The sequence below is a fragment of the Lissotriton helveticus genome, chromosome 4_1 (assembly GCF_964261635.1).
Source record: "Lissotriton helveticus chromosome 4_1, aLisHel1.1, whole genome shotgun sequence".
Lineage (NCBI taxonomy): Eukaryota > Metazoa > Chordata > Amphibia > Caudata > Salamandridae > Lissotriton > Lissotriton helveticus.
Window position 1 is genome coordinate 65,706,291 of NC_136063.1, and position 16,366 is coordinate 65,722,656.

Here is a 16,366-nt window from a genome sequence, read left to right on the forward strand (position 1 = left end):
CGCCCGTCGCCGCGGGCCTACTCTGTGAGCCCTGTCAATCCTGATAGGGAATTCCGCAGGCTCGCCGAGGACAGTGCGGAACAGTTCTTGCAGATAGACCACAATGCCAGAAGTCTCTTCCGTGGACGGCACCCCCCGGACTCGTATGTTGTTCCGTCTTGCCCTGTTTTCCAGATCCTCGTTGTGCAGTTGTAGGTCAATGTGTTGGTCCCTGAGGCGGAGGACCTCCTGTTGCAAGTGTGTTATCTCATCGTCCTGCCTTTGCGTGGAGGTCTCGACCGCTTCCACCCTCTCCCCAAGACCGTCCACCTCCCTGCGCAGTTCTCGTACTTCACCGGCCACTTCCTTCTTCAATTCTAGAAAGTCGTCCCGCAAGGTCCCAAACAAGGACTCCAAAAAGGATCTGGTGACCGGTGGCTCACCGCTGTTCCCTCCTTGCGATCCGCTTGCACCTCCTGACTGAGTCGGGGGCTTGTCCCCTTTGCTGGCTGGTTTATTAAGCATGTCTGCGAGCGTCCGATTGCCTCCTTTGCCGCCTTTCTGCCCGGCCATCTTCTCCCCTGCGCCGCAGTTCACGTGTGAGCTCTGGCAGTCCCTAGCTGGTCTGTTACCTCGGGGTAGGCCCGTATCCTCAGCCTGCACCCTCGAGAGCCTGCGCTATGCGGGTCGTACCTCGACAAGTCCAGCGACCCACGTTCAGGCCCCCGGCTGCCGGCCACTCAGGAAGAACTCAATGGCGCTCGGCGCTTTTCCCAGGTTGCCCTACTGCCGTCCCAGCCGGTGACAGGCGTTGCCCCGGTCCCCTGCCCCCATGGTGTGAAATGTCTCAGACTCCCAACCTCCTCCGGGCGCCGCGGTACACACACCCAGCTCACTCCTCACCTCTGGTGTCGAGTCCGTGGCGAAGAGGGGGGGGGGGGCCTCCCGACCGGTGTCCTGCTCTTGGCCGGCGTCGCGGCTTACTACCGCCCCTCAATCCTCGGTATCGGTCGCAGTCACTCCGTGATGCACCGGGGCGGTCTGCGCACCTCCCGCGTCTGTCTCGACAACGGCGTCTCAGTGCTGTCCAGCCACTGTGTTCCGGGCCTCAATCCGTCCCTCCAGCCGGGCCCTAGGGGGTAGGTGTAGGGGGTAGGTGTCGCGAAAATCGCAGGGCCACCCTTGCGAGGTGCACCACGAGTCCTCACTCCTCCGGACACCCACTCACGCTCACCCGGTCTCTCCCTCTCCACTTCCGGTCATGGAGGCCCGGATCCAGGGCCCCGCTCCGTCTCCGTGCAAGTGTCCCCCTTCGCGGCCTGTCGGGTCAGCCGTCCGGCCCGTGCCCAAGCCCCGAGTCCCAAGAAGTCCGCTCCGGGCCGTGCTCTATCTCCGTCCGGTCCTGGCTCCGGACCACCGCCGACTAGGCCACAGCCGCGGCCTCAGGTAGATTTGGGGGCGGGAACGGGGCCAGGGCACTTCTTCTTACCAGAGCGCCTCCCTGCGCACTCCCGGTGCCGGTCCGCCGACCACTCTCCTGCGAGCGCCTGGCTCTCCTGCACCTCGCGCCGACGGTGTTCCGGGCCTCTGTTCGTCTCTCGCTGGGCCGCAGCCGCGGCCTCGCGTAGTTCCGGGGGGGAACCGGGGTCCTCCGCGATCCCAGACGTCGGGCACCACTAGCTCCGGGGGCCGGCGCAGCAAAAGCCACCAACCCGCGGCCGTTCCCTTCCGGGCCTGTTGCTCTGCAGCGCGGAGGTCCGTCACTTAGCCCCCCGGGCCGGCGCCGCCTCAGGTGGGCCCTCAATGCGGGCTGCCTCGTCACCACCGCTGCGCATGCAAGCGGCCGAGACCTCCGCTGTCTGCGCTGCGGCTCCTTAAGGGACCGGAGCTTCGCTCTGCTGCACCTGGGGATCTCACACCCGGCCACCAGGCTCGGTTAGGGGGGAGAGAAGCTGCGATTAGGGCTTAGGGCCTTGGCGGGCGCAGGAGCTCCGGCAGAACACGTCCGTTCACTCCGCCATCTTGGCCACGCCCCCCGGGAGCATTTTTAAGTGTAAGACAACTGCAGTATTGCTTAACCAACCCCCAGGAAGGTTGTGTGCCAAGAGGACTTGTGCACCCTTATTTTTAGCACAAAGCGCAGTAAAAGAAAATGCTTTGTGAATACCAGTGCTTGAACTCTACTGAAATCTTTTTTGACCAAATCAGTCTCTTGGGGGAAGAACATTTTACCTTTGATCTCTTGTAAAATCGCCAAACTCTGCACAGAAGCGCTGAGTCCCATAGCAGTTATACTAAGTGGCTAAACCATGGCATACCATTCCAAGACACTTTTGTAAAAGTCATTGGGAAACCCCACAGACCCAATTGATTGGTGCCAGAACAACATACCTCTCACAGTAAGCGCACATTGGAAGTTCACAGGTAAGTGCTGGAATGTAGCAACATGCAAGGTGATGAAACAGAGGGCCCAATTCACAAAGGTGAAGTTTGACCAAAAGTCTAACTTCAACCAAAAGTCTAATTTTACTACTTTTCAGTTTTACAGATAAGTTAGTACCAATAAAGTTAGACTTTTGGTCTAAGTTTAACTTTGTGAATACCGAAATGTAGTTAAGTTAGACTTTTGGTCTAACTTTAAACATGTGAATATCGAAAAGTAGTAAAGTTAAACTTTTGGTCTAAGTTTACCTTTGTGAATACTGAAAAGTAGTTAAGTTAGACTTTTGGTCTAAGTTACCTTTGTGAATACTGAAAAGTAGTTAAGTTAGACTTTTGGTCTAAGTTTACCTTTGTGAATACTGAAAAGTAGTTAAGTTAGACTTTTGGTCTAAGTTACCTTTGTGAATACTGAAAAGTAGTTAAGTTAGACTTTTGGTCTAAGTTACCTTTGTGAATACTGAAAAGTAGTTAAGTTAGACTTTTGGTCTAAGTTTACCTTTGTGAATACTGAAAAGTAGTTAAGTTAGACTTTTGGTCTAACTTAACCATGTGAATACTGAAAAGTAGTTAAGTTAGACTTTTGGTCTAAGTTACCTTTGTGAATACTGAAAAGTAGTTAAGTTAGACTTTTGGTCTAAGTTTACCTTTGTGAATACTGAAAAGTAGTTAAGTTAGACTTTTGGTCTAAGTTACCTTTGTGAATACTGAAAAGTAGTTAAGTTAGACTTTTGGTCTAAGTTTTCCTTTGTGAATACTGAAAAGTAGTTAAGTTAGACTTTTGGTCTAACTTAACCATGTGAATACTGAAAAGTAGTTAAGTTAGACTTTTGGTCTAACTTAACCATGTGAATATCGAAAAGTTGAACTTTTGGTCTAAGTTTACCTTTGTGAATACTAAAAAGTAGTTAAGTTAGACTTTTGGTCTAAGTTTACCTTTGTGAATACTAAAAAAGTAGTAAACTTAAAACAAAAGTGTACATTTACCGCTGCGAATGGGGTACAGAGTTTGCTCTATGGATCCTTGAAGATCACTGTGAATTATGTGCATATTACTGGGAAAAAGCTACTAGCAAGTGTCTGCCCAGGTCTGGGCATCTGTTCCCCTCTATACTCTGCAAGTCGTTGTGCTCTGCAGCTAGGAAGCGCTCTGGACGCCTTAAGACAATCACCAGAGTGAGACATCGTTCATTCACAAGTCACTGATTAGGAAGGGCACATGCATTTCAACATCACATCCAAGACTGAGAAACTAGGCTGAGCACCTGCAGGTCACCACCCCACCAGGCATTGTTTGAACCCTGTCGTAATGCCCGCAGGTGTGCTCTGCCCCTAGAGGCCCACACTGCTGGTCAACAGGAAAGGCACCTTGCCCACCATTTGAGCATGGAGAAGGCACCACAAGCGCGAGTATGACCTATCTACCACACTGGGAAGAATTGGGAAAGAAGGTAGACAAATGGGTCAGAACCAGGATTAAGCAGAAAAACCAGAACCAAGGGGGTGATCAGAAAAAGGCAGACCAGAAGGATAATGAGCAGAAACAAAAAGACCAGAAGTCTTCACCAGGCCCCCAAAAGGCACAGGGGGAGGGTGGCTCCAAAAAGAAAAACCAAAAACAAGAAGGTCCAAAGAAGCCCTGGTGTGGATACTGTAAATCAGTCTTTCACTGGTTTAGTGAGTGCACCAAGAAGGGCACAGCACCAACCACCAGTGCCCCTAAGGCAACTGTTCCCCCTAGTCTAGCTGTTAGTGGTGGTTCCCAGCAAAAGGGTGTAGTAGGGTTGACCCTGGGAACTGATGTGGACTCTGGCCTAGTCAGAGTACCAACTCAGGCTGTTCTTGTCTGTGATGGGGACATAGCAATGTCCTCTACTGTAAGTCCCAGTAATCTGAGCAAGTACAGACAGACACCTTTTATTAATAATAAGATGGCTCAGGCCTACAGGGACACTTGTGCCAGTGTCACCATGGTGATACCTAACTTTGTGGACCCTGAACAGATCATACTAGGTGAAACCTACCTAGTGTACAACGCTAGATATGCCACTACCTCCCATAGTATGGCAGTTGTTAACTTCTCCTGGGGAGGGGTAACTGGCCTCAAAAGAGTTGTTGTGAGTTCAGACCTTCTAGTAGAGTGTCTGTTAGGTAATAATCTTGAAACCTCAGTTTGGTCTGAGGTGGAGTATAGGACCCATGCAGAAATGCTGGGAATATCAGCACATGTCATTGCTGTGACCAGGTCACAGGCCAGAAAGTGCTTACCTGAACAGGTGCTGGATCTTGAAACAATAGACCAGACACCAACTAAGAGAAAGAGCAAGAGGGTTAAGGCAGTGTATTCCCCCCTGCCTCTGGTTGAGGATCAGCCCTCCCAGGAGGATGATTCTGAGATCCAAGAGGGAATTGTCCTAGAAGAACTTGAGCCTGATCAGGTTGAGTTTCATGGGACAGGGGGACCCTCAAGGGCAGATCTGAGGCAGGCTCAATTAGATTGTTCCTCTCTTGAACCCCTCAGACAGCAGGCTGCTGCTGAGGCTGCTGGGAATTCTCAAGGTATCCATAAAGTGTATTGGGATGATGGGCTCCTTTATTCAGAGGCTAGAGACCCCAAGCCTGGTGCTTCCAGGAGGTTGGTTATACCTCTGCAGTTTAGGGGCTTCCTTCTTACCTTGGCCCATGATATTCCCTTAGCAGGACACTTGGGCCAGAACAAGACTTGGGACAGGCTTGTCCCTCACTTTCACTGGCCTCATATGTCAGAAGATACCAAGGAGTTTTGTCGCTCCTGTGTTACCTGCCAAGCCAGTGGAAAATCAGGTGGCACAACAAAGGCCCCCCTCATACCACTACCTGTGGTGGGGGTACCACTTGAGAGAGTGGGGATAGACATTCTAGGACCAATGGACCCCCAAACAGCATCTGGGCACAGATTTATACTGGTGGTAGTAGATCATGCCACCAGGTATCCAGAAGCTATTCCCCTGAGGACCACAACATCTCTTGTTCTGGCAAGGGCCCTACTTGGAGTTTTCTCCAGAGTGGGGTTTCCAAAGGAGGTTGTCTCTGACAGAGGTGCACACTTCTTGTCAGGATACTTGACTGCTATGTGGAAGGAGTGTGGTGTCAATTATAAATTCACCACACCCTATCACCCACAGTGCAATGGGCTTGTGGAAAGATTCAACAAGACCCTCAAAGGGATGATAAAAGGGTTACCTGAAAAGCTGAGGCGAAGATGGGACATCCTTTTACCCTGCCTTCTGTTTGCTTACAGAGAGGTCCCACAAAAGGGGGTTGGTTACAGCCCTTTTGAGCTTTTGTTTGGGCATCCTGTAAGGGGACCCCTATGTCTTGTGAAGGAAGGATGGGAGTTACCTCTCAAAAAGCCTAAGCAGGACATAGTGGACTATGTACTTGGTCTCCGCTCCAGGATGGCTGAGTATATGGAGAAGGCTTCCAAAAACCTTGAGGCCAGCCAAGAACTTCAGAAAGCTTGGCATGACCAAAAGGCTGTGCTGACTGTGTACCAGCCAGGACATAAAGTGTGGGTGTTGGAGCCAGTGGCCCCAGCTGCACTCCAGGACAAATGGTCTGGACCCCATACAATAATTGAACAAAAGGGAGATGTCACCTACTTGGTGGACCTTGGGACTCCCAGAAGCCCCCACAGGGTGCTTCATGTCAACAGACTTGAAGCATTTGTCGACAGGGCAGACATGGGCTTGCTCATGGCTACAGATGAGGGGCAGGAGGAAGAGAGTGACCCTCTCCCAGACCTGCTTACTCAGAACCCTGATGATGGGTCAGTAGATGGTGTAGTCTTTGCTGACAGCCTCTCTGAACATCTGCAACAGGACTGCAGACAAGTTCTTTAGTCCTTCAGTCATCTGTTTTCCCTGACCCTAAGTCAGACAAGCTGGTGCACCCATGAGGTGGACACTGGTGACAGTCTGCCTGTCAAGAGTAAAATCTACAGGCAACCTGAGCATATCAGGGACTGCATTAGGACAGAAGTCGAAAAGATGTTGGAGCTGGGAGTTATTGAGCCCTCAGAGAGCCCTTGGGCTAGTCCTGTGGTTCTGGTGCCAAAACCTCACACCCAAGATGGTAAGAGTGAGATGAGGTTTTGTGTGGACTACAGAGGTCTCAATGCTGTCACTAGGACAGATGCCCACCCCATCCCCAGGGCAGATGAGCTCATTGATAGATTGGCTTCTGCCAAGTTCTTGAGCACATTTGACCTGACAGCAGGCTACTGGCAAATCAGATTAGCTGAGGATGCAAATGTCAATGGCTTGGCAGTTCGGGCTGGACTGTTCACATGAGGCACAGGGTCAGACTGATTTGCATATAGCCATGTCTGAACTGGGGTGGCAGAGTGGGCTAAAGAACGGTGATGGATTAAACCCAGATCTTTTGACTGGGTGTGAGTGTTTGATTGGTTCAGATGCTCCGTCCATTACCACCCCCTTTTGTACTGCTTTTGGCCGCCATAAGTGTGGCAGGGTATGCTCAGACGTGAGTCCCTTGCTCACTTTGCCACTGGATTCAAGCAAGCCGGGCTGAAGACGGCTGTAATGCCAGAAACCGGTCCTCGGAAGCTTGTTTCCGGTCCAGGGAAGGCATGGCTTGGCAGTTCGGGCTGGACTGTTCCCATGAGGCACAGGGTCAGACTGATTTGCATATAGCCATGTCTGAACTGGGGTGGCAGAGTGGGCTAAAGAACGGTGATGGATTAAACCCAGATCTTTTGACTGGGTGTGAGTGCTTGATTGGTTCAGATGCTCCGTCCATTACCACCCCCTTTTGTACCGCTTTTGGCCACCATAAGTGTGGCAGGGTATGGTCAGACGTGAGTCCGTTGCTCACTTTGCCACTGGATTCAAGCAAGCCGGGCTGAAGACGGCTGTAATGCCAGAAACCGGTCCTCGGAAGCTTGTTTCCGGTCCAGGGAAAGCATGGCTTGGCAGTTCGGGCTGGACTGTTCCCATGAGGCACAGGGTCAGACTGATTTGCATATAGCCATGTCTGAACTGGGGTGGCAGAGTGGGCTAAAGAACGGTGATGGATTAAACCCAGATCTTTTGACTGGGTGTGAGTGTTTGATTGGTTCAGATGCTCCGTCCATTACCGCCCCCTTTTGTACCGCAAAAGCCAAGACAGCATTTTCGACCCCAGGAGGACATTATCAATTTGTGGTAATGCCCTTTGGTTTGAAAAATGCACCTGCCACTTTCCAAAGGTTGGTGAATCAAGTTCTCTCAGTACTGGATGAATATTGTGCAGCTTATCTAGATGATATTGCTGTCTTTAGCTCCACCTGGGAGGATCACCTGGTCCACCTGAGGAATGTTTTAGAGACTCTGCAAAAGGCAGGGCTCACTATCAAGGCTACAAAGTGCCAGATAGGGCAGAGCAAGGTTGTGTACCTGGGCCACCTGGTAGGTGGGGGTCAGGTTCAACCACTGGAGAGTAAGATCCAGACCATCAGAGACTGGACTCCTCCAATCACCCAGACACAGGTCTGAGCTTTCTTGGGCCTGTCTGGGTACTACAGGAAGTTTGTGAAAAACTATGGGTCCATTGTGACACCACTGAATGACCTCACTTCCAAAAAGATGTCAAAGAAAGTTCAGTGGACAGTTAGCTGTCAAAAGGCATTTGATGACCTGAAGCAGACCATGTGTACTGCACCTATTCTGAAAAGTCCAGATTACTCCAAAGAGTTCATAGTCCAAACAGATGCTTCTGAGTTGGGTGTGGGAGCTGTACTTTCACAACTGAATATAGATGGTCAAGACCAGCCCATTGCTTTCATAAGCAGAAGGCTGACCCCTAGAGAGAAACGTTGGTCAGCTATAGAGAGGGAGGCCTTTGCTGTGGTTTGGGCCCTGAAGAAGCTGAGGCCATACTTGTTTGGCACTCACTTCAAGATTCAGACAGACCACAAGCCCCTCCTATGGTTAAATCAGATGAAGGGCGTAAATCCCAAACTTCTTAGGTGGTCAATTTCCCTACAGGGGATGGACTTTACAGTGGAACATAGACCTGGGACTGACCATGCCAATGCAGATGGACTCTCCCGATATTTCCACTTAGAACATGAAGAATCAACTGGTCAAGGTTAGTTTAATGTCCCCAAGTTTTTTTGGGGGGGTTGTGTAGGAGAGTAGGGTCTGCTTCCTATGGTCTCCCCCACCTTTTGCTTTTGCTTTACTGTTTTTCGACTTAGATGTTGCTGTAGGTCGGCTAACCAGACCCACAGCCCAGATGCACTCTCTCTAAATTCACACCATGTACTCGAGGTACATCCACAATTGGGAATTGGTTCACCTTATCAGCCCCTGTAGAAGTGTACCCTAGGTACCCAGGGCATAGGTGTAACCAAGGCCTACCAGGGGCTGCAGCATGTATTATGCTACCCCTGGCTGGCCACTCAAACTGACACAACTGGCTGATCACTCAGCTGGGGCAAGGTCGTGTAATCACCCCTTGCTTAGGTATAGTATTCCTATATCTACCCTTATATATAGACACACAGTAACCTATAAGTCACCCCTATGGCAGGCCTTAACAATCCTGGAGGCAGAGTGCTGGTTATGTGTGAGATGGTGCTCTAGCATGAGCTGAGCCTGTCTGCAGCTTTCGGAACTATGTCCTTATAGCTGTTCTATGATATCGCCATACCATATACTCTTAAGTGCATTATAATCCTCGCGGTTGAATGCTAACTTTGGTTTGGCTTTATCTAAACATGTCGTGTAAGGTATCATACGCTTTGGAATACTACCCCCTCACCAATTCTGGCGACGGGGGTAGCATTCCACCCTTCGAGAGGGAGAAGACATGTTAGTTCTGACTATCCCGGTTAAAGTTAACCAGAGCCCCAGCGTCACAAAATGGACGCTGCTGCCACAGACACAAGTCTGACCTCCTGCTGCTGGGAGTCCTTCCAGTCACGGAGGTTTGGACAATAGGTTTCCTGTCTGGAGAGGTGCGAGCACCACCCCAGACAGGACTTTGTGTATTGGGACAGGGAGGGCTGAATAGAATGAGACACTGCCTGAGGCACACTAGGTGCTTCATGCATACCCCAGTTCAAACCGGTTGCTGGGGCACTCCAGCCCCAGTTCTGGCGCGAAACTGGACAAAGGAAAGGGGGTGTAACCACCCCCCTTCCTGGTCCCACCCATAGGAGGGACCTAGGAACGAACCCAGCCCCTTTTAGCTGTATAAAGGTAGGAGCTGTGTCCCTAGATTTTTAGATTTGATCCTGAACTGAAACTTGAACAAAACTCTGGACCTTCGACATTCTGCTGAAGCTGAAGACTGAAGAATCTCCCTTGTGGCCAAGGAGTGACCACCCTGGGCAACCAGGCACCATCCAGCAAATCAACGGCTTGCTTTGTCAGCGTTCCCGCCGGGACCCGAGCACAGAGCCTGACAAGACCCAGACTTCCAGACCTCTCTGACCCTCTCTTCATGTCTGCAGCATAGCTGAGATCCGTGGAGGCGACGAGACACGTGGGACCGGCCATCTTGAAAAGTCCACGACTTGCTAACTGTGCAGCTCCTGAGGTATCCTCGAAGCTGTGCACTGAGGATTGAGAAGCCCCGAATCCGAGCTCCACCTGCACCGAAGATCAGCCCTCCACACTCCACGAGTTCTGCGTGGGGCCCTTCTGCTTGTGTTTTGCTCGACGCGTTGTCTGGTTGCTGGCCCGTTGGCTAGTAGCCTCGGTGACGACAACCCTTTTGAATCACCTCGCTGGTCTGGTTGCTTCAGACTGGCCCTTGCCTCCCTGCAAAGGTGAGGCACCTCAGACCTTGCTGGTCTGCACCAGAAGCCTTCTTTGTATCCTGCGTAGGTTGCCTTTGCCAAGGCTTGTTGACTCCAATTCGGCGGTCGACCCCTCCATCTGCGAGAACCTTTGTGAGACAGCTCCTCTCCAGCATCTGGTCGTCCTCGACGCCTCCTGGTCCGCGTGGATGAAGAGACAAGCTTCACCACAGCACCTGATTGCTCCCCGACGTCGTCTGGTTCCTTCCTGGTTCCACCCGGTCACTGGCTAGTGACCCAGACTCTGTCCCCTCTGCTTTCAGGTCTTCTTTATCCTCGATCCACCCTTGGATCCACCCGGACATCTTCCTCCTGGTAGCCTGCAGCATCTTTCTTCACAGGCTCCATAGACTTCAACGGCGAAACCCGACACATCTTCACACCTATGCACCCGCTTCCTGTGGGTGAGGTAACGCGAGTACTTCGGTGCTCCCAAGGGTATTGACTATCCAAGTGTCTAGGTTTTTAGCTGTTTCATTCTAGCTAGACCAGAAGTGTCCTAAATCCTTCTTTTACTAAACTCTAAGTTCCCATTGACTTAACATTCACTATCGCGTGTGTGTAAAGACACTGCACGCACTGCCTGTGGGCCTCCTACTCCTAACCTAAGGGTCAGATAGTGTAGCCCCAGCGATTCTCTAGTCCCTAGGCCTTTCCTTTTCTCGAGTTGTGGTTCTTATTCCACTTACTTAGTATATGATTTTACGCGCCCCTAGGGCCTGACTGTAAATTGTGCTATTTAAAGTATTTCTAAGAGTAACTTGTTATGTGCTTTTGCCTCTGATCTCATAAAGAGTTCAGAGGAGTGTGTTAGTAAATAAATACATATATATTTTATATATATCCTGTGTGGTGTCCTTTCATTTGATATTCAAGGGGTTACATATGGTAAAACAGCTGGCTTTACACGCCCTCACGAGTCTTTTAGCCTAAGACTGTTCTGTCCACGCTACCACTAGGATAGCTGGTCTATAAGGTTGACTTACAACCATCACCATAAGGGTTGTTTGGACTGGTGCAAGGTGTTCACTAGAATAGTGAACATCATATACCAGGCCAACTTCTCACACAAACTAGGGAGAAGCGTAAACAGCACCCAGCCAATGAAGAGGTCTTGCATATTACCTATTTTATATGTCCCAAACGTATAAGTCATAAGGCGGCCTCGGAGGCCATCCCACGCAAGTCACCTTTTTCGACAGTGAGCACCTTAATGAAGGTGAATATTTATTTATAGCCCTTTATGGCTACTAGAACACTATTTTTGTGATACAGCTATCCTACATGGGCAGAGTTAGCATCTCAGTCTCTTTCTTAGTGAAAAAGGATTTCTCAGTGCTACTGGTTTCTTAACACCATTAGTATCTGAAAGAAGAGAGAGGTCGCTTGGACCATAGGGTGTGACACAAATGGTACACTTGACCCCTGGGAGTGACACAGGGTGCCAAGTTCGGACTTTTAGGCAAAATATGGACCCAGGAAACTGGGCATAACTTGTGTATTGCCAAGAGAGACTGGTGATTCCTCTGTTATTTCTTTTCTGTATCTATGACTACCACCTTTGTCTAGGAGTGGATCGTGGCTGTCTATCCAGCTTACTAAGGAAAGTTTTCCACACTGGTCTTCTTTTTTTAGAGCGTGAATTAAAATGCACAACTAAGTTTTAATTTGTGTCGATCATTGATGAAATGTATTATTGTATGTAATGCTATTGTATTGACTGTCGTTGAAAACTATATTGTGTGCATGAAGTTTTTGTGCTAAACTATTGCATATTCGTCCTGTGTTACAATTCTACATATCCATTTTTATTCTGTTTCATGTAAATGCTCATTTTGAACTGTTTTATGTAACAAATTGCAAGCACTGAGCTCATGGTACCTTAATTGTAACAGTGCACCACGTATGCTTTGCCCATGCGATTTAACAAACCGAACTAGGAAAAAGTCACTTGTATTGTATAAGCCAAATTAGTAATTTGCCATGGATTCCTGTAGGAAGCTGGCTCAGTATATGGTGCACACGTATTTAAGTAAAGCACCTTGCACTAATTCAGGCAACACATATGGTGATTAGTGGTCTTAGACAACCATAGAAAGCTCTCTGAGTGGTAGCTGTGGAGAGCAGCCTTCAGGCTTAGTCCAGAAGGAATGTTAAACAGCTTGTTTTACCAGATCTAATCATATAGTGTAGGTTAAACGAAAAAGAACCACACAGTGTGGTTATAAAAATAGGTATATTTATTATACACATTCATTAACACATTGGTATATCTCCTACCCGTAGATATAAACGCAAATATGTACAATACTTCAAATGTAAACAGGTAAGTAAGCACAAATACACAGTGGTCTCCAGGGGGAGACCAAACCATATACTAAATAAGTGGAATGCGAACTGCGATTGAAGTCGGGACTTGGACCAGAAGACTCTGAAGAGAGTAAGTAGCCAGGAACCCCATGGAGGCTGTGTGCAGAGTGGGAACACAGAGTAGAAACGCAGCCACGTAGTTAATGGGAAAGGCACAGTTGCAATTTTCAAGAAAAAGGACCCTTCCCAGTGGACCCTGAAGAAACCTCATGGAAGACAGAAGGTTGGAGAGTCACCCCACCCGTGGATACTCCAGGAACCAAGATACCTACACCAGGGAAGCCAGGTGCATAGGCGCAAAGTGACATTGGACACCGCTGTAGACCACAATGGAGAACTTCAGGAAAGATGCCACTGGCGAAAAAGGTGAAAGAGCCGAGTGAAATCCAAGGATGGATTCTTGAAGAGAAGAACCTGCAAGAAGAGGGGACAGAGTCTATGCCACTCTAAGGTGACCAGGTGGCACGGAAGAACAATGATCACCGATGACAGAAGATGCAGGAGTGATGACAGTGACCTTGTCGCTGCAGCTGTGAGGACCAGGCGATGCTGTGGAAGACCAGGAGTTGTACACCAGTCGGACCATGTCGGGAGTAAAGAACCAAGGGGTGGTGTCCAGCAAGAGCACTTGCAAGCCTTGGCAGCAGCAACAGACGTGGTAAACAAAAAAGGTGCAACGCTGGGACCAGCAAGGTCCAAGGGACTCACCAATTGCAGTAGAATCAGGGCAGGCCTCAACCAAGAAGGGGAGCCCACTAAAGCCAAAAAAGATCCTCAAGAGGACCAACAGGCTGAAGGCACAGGAGTCTCAAGAGGACCTCGAGCAGCTCACCAATGATGCAGTCCCACAGTGCAGAGGATGTGGTGGAGACAGGAAATGCTGGAGGCTGGAGCTTCTTGTAGCCCGAAGATCTCTGGAGGCAGAGTCAACAAGTCTTGGCAACTGCAAGTTGACATGGTGCACAGGGGTTCTGTTCCAGCTGTTCCGATGGGGGATACTGACCTCAAACTAACTTGCTGAGAGGACAGGTCAGAACTAAAGGAAGTTGCAGAACCACCATCTGTGTTGCTGAGACTTTCGGAGTCTGTTGAATGTCAAGAGCAGCCACCCGGTCAGATTCGCTGCAGTGTCTGCAGATGAAGAGGAGTGACTCTTTCACTCCAAGGGAGATCCTTTGGGTGTCTTTGATGCCCACAGGCCTCGAGAGGAACCTGGATGAAGCATTAGCACAGAAGACGAAGGAGACTTGCAGAACAGCGAGATCAGGAGCAGCAGGAGTCTTCCTTGGTGCCGTCTTGGTTCCAGGCGAAGTCCAGGGTACCCAGATGGTTGAAGTTGGTCACTGTTGTTGAATTTGAATCTAGTCCCACGACGAATCTGAAGACCCACCCACAGATAAGCCCTTGAGTACCCCAGGACAGGGATGGGACGATTCAAGGATCCCTCCCAGAGGGAGGGATCACAACCTCAACATCATCTCTTACGCCGACGACACCCAGCTGATCCTCTCCCTCACCAGTGACCCCGACACCACCAGAACCTGCCTACACGAAGGGATGAAAGACGTCGCCGAGTGGATGAAGGACAGCCGCCTGAAACTGAACTCGGACAAGACGGAAGTCCTCATCCTGGGATCTTCGCCCTCCGCCTGGGACAACTCCTGGTGGCCCCCAGCCCTGGGCACCGCACCCAAGCCAACCGACCACGCATGTGTAGTGTAGTTCCTATCATCCCAATAGGCTCTGCGCATTGGAATAATATCTTCAATAGTATAGACGTAGGACAGAGGTTAACTAGGTCTTCTACTGACGATATTAGACTTAAAGTTTAATGTTTGTGCCAGCTAGCTCAGAGTTCACTAGAAACTTTCTCGAATAGACAAGGAGGAGTTTAACTTCCCTGGATAGACAAGAAGGGATTTAGTTTCTGACAACCATAGAACATGACAACTTTGCTCTCCCCTAATCAAGAGTGTATCTCAAGAGTCGTGTGAAAACAAAAGACAACTTATTTTACTCAGTCAGTTCAGTGCATTCTTAGTTTCACCAGATTGTAGAGAAAAGGAAGAGACGGGCGTGTTCAATAAAAAGATGTTATTTATTGATCAGTCTCTTTTCTCATACAAGAGAAATGAATCGCTATTATTGTAATACTTAGAGTTAAGTAAAGTGCATACAGTAATAACAGAATTATAAAATAATACTATAAAAGCATTGATATGGTTTCTTAGCCATATGATACTTAAAATGGATAAAATAGATACATACATATATACATTGACTAATCGTACTCAACTGGTGCTTCTAACTACGCCTACCCCAATGTACCTGACCTAAGCCTAATACGTGGCGGGAGTAGATAAGTAGCAGTTTAAGTTAAGTTTGCTTTGCCAAGGGTCTGCTTCAAGAATTCTCTACAAAGGATGATTCAGTTCAGTACCTGGGATTTAGAAGGCTGGAGGGCTGGTATCTCTATCTCAGGTCTTGATATTCCAGCTGCCTGCGAGGGCGGCTTGGAAGCGCCGGAGCTGGATTTCTTGGCAGGAGAAAAGGCAGCGTCTCTCTCTCAGCGCGTCAGAAAGGAGGGGCAGCGTCTGTGGGCTTCGCTGTCAGCTGGGCTCCTCGGCAAGTCTCGCTGCTCCAATCTTGTCACCACCTTGTGTGTTTGCTTAAGGCAATGTCGGTATTATTTATACCTGAAAGGTGCCGGGATTGACGTAAGGATGGACATAAATACGTCAATAAGGATGTCATACGAACTGATCGTTCGCACATTCTTTACTGAAGTTCTCGGCTAAATCAAAACAATGGCTGTGGGGATTTCCCAGGTCGTGGTAGGTTTGATTTGTTTTGAGAACACCTTATGCCTATTAGGGGGCTGGAGGAATAGTGCTTGCCTAATGAGATGGTATGCGCTATGACCTAATCAGATAACGGGCTTCTGTGCCGTTGTGTGGCTAATCAGATAACGGGTTTCTGTGCAGTTGAATGGCTGCTAGTTAATTATTAACCAGACAAGGGTCAGAAATAGGGGGATCGATACACTACCCATAGTAAATACACCACACCCACTCCACGTAATCTATGTCCATATTTACAAGTCTAGGCATAGTAAACATACTAGTAGTGCATGTGTATACCGAACCACCCCAAAATACAATCAAATGCATTTTGAAATTGAAAAATAGGAAATACATGAAAAGATGTGTATAGTCACTATATGCACTTCAAGCAGCATAATAAAGCTAAATCTAAACGCATATTTTGAAATCAGCATAAATGAAATGCGGAAATTACACATGAAATGGCTCTTAATACAGAATAAAAGGTCGAGACCATCTCATCACAAAAATCATAAATACTTGTGAACATGCTAGAGGGTAGCTAATGTCTCTAGAGTAGCTAAAAATAGAAATTGTGTTCTCTAGGAATAGTTTTACTTTAAGCAGAAGATAAGTGTCCCAAAAAATCGTAAATATTTTTGGAAATGGAAGGGGAAAAAATGTCTCGCTCTCCGTAAAAACTGGTGAGAAAATTTCTTATTGCTTTATTTTCAAAGTTGAAGGCCAAATTCAGGGTGTAGGGAACGCCGTGTGCTAGTTTGTTCAAAGTCATTCTTTCTGTTCTGGTGAAAACATCATATTGTTGAGACTTTCGAAAAAACTGTCTACTGCTTCCTGCGAGAGTTCCACTAACTCGGAAAAATTTTGTAACATGCATTCATGAGCATGA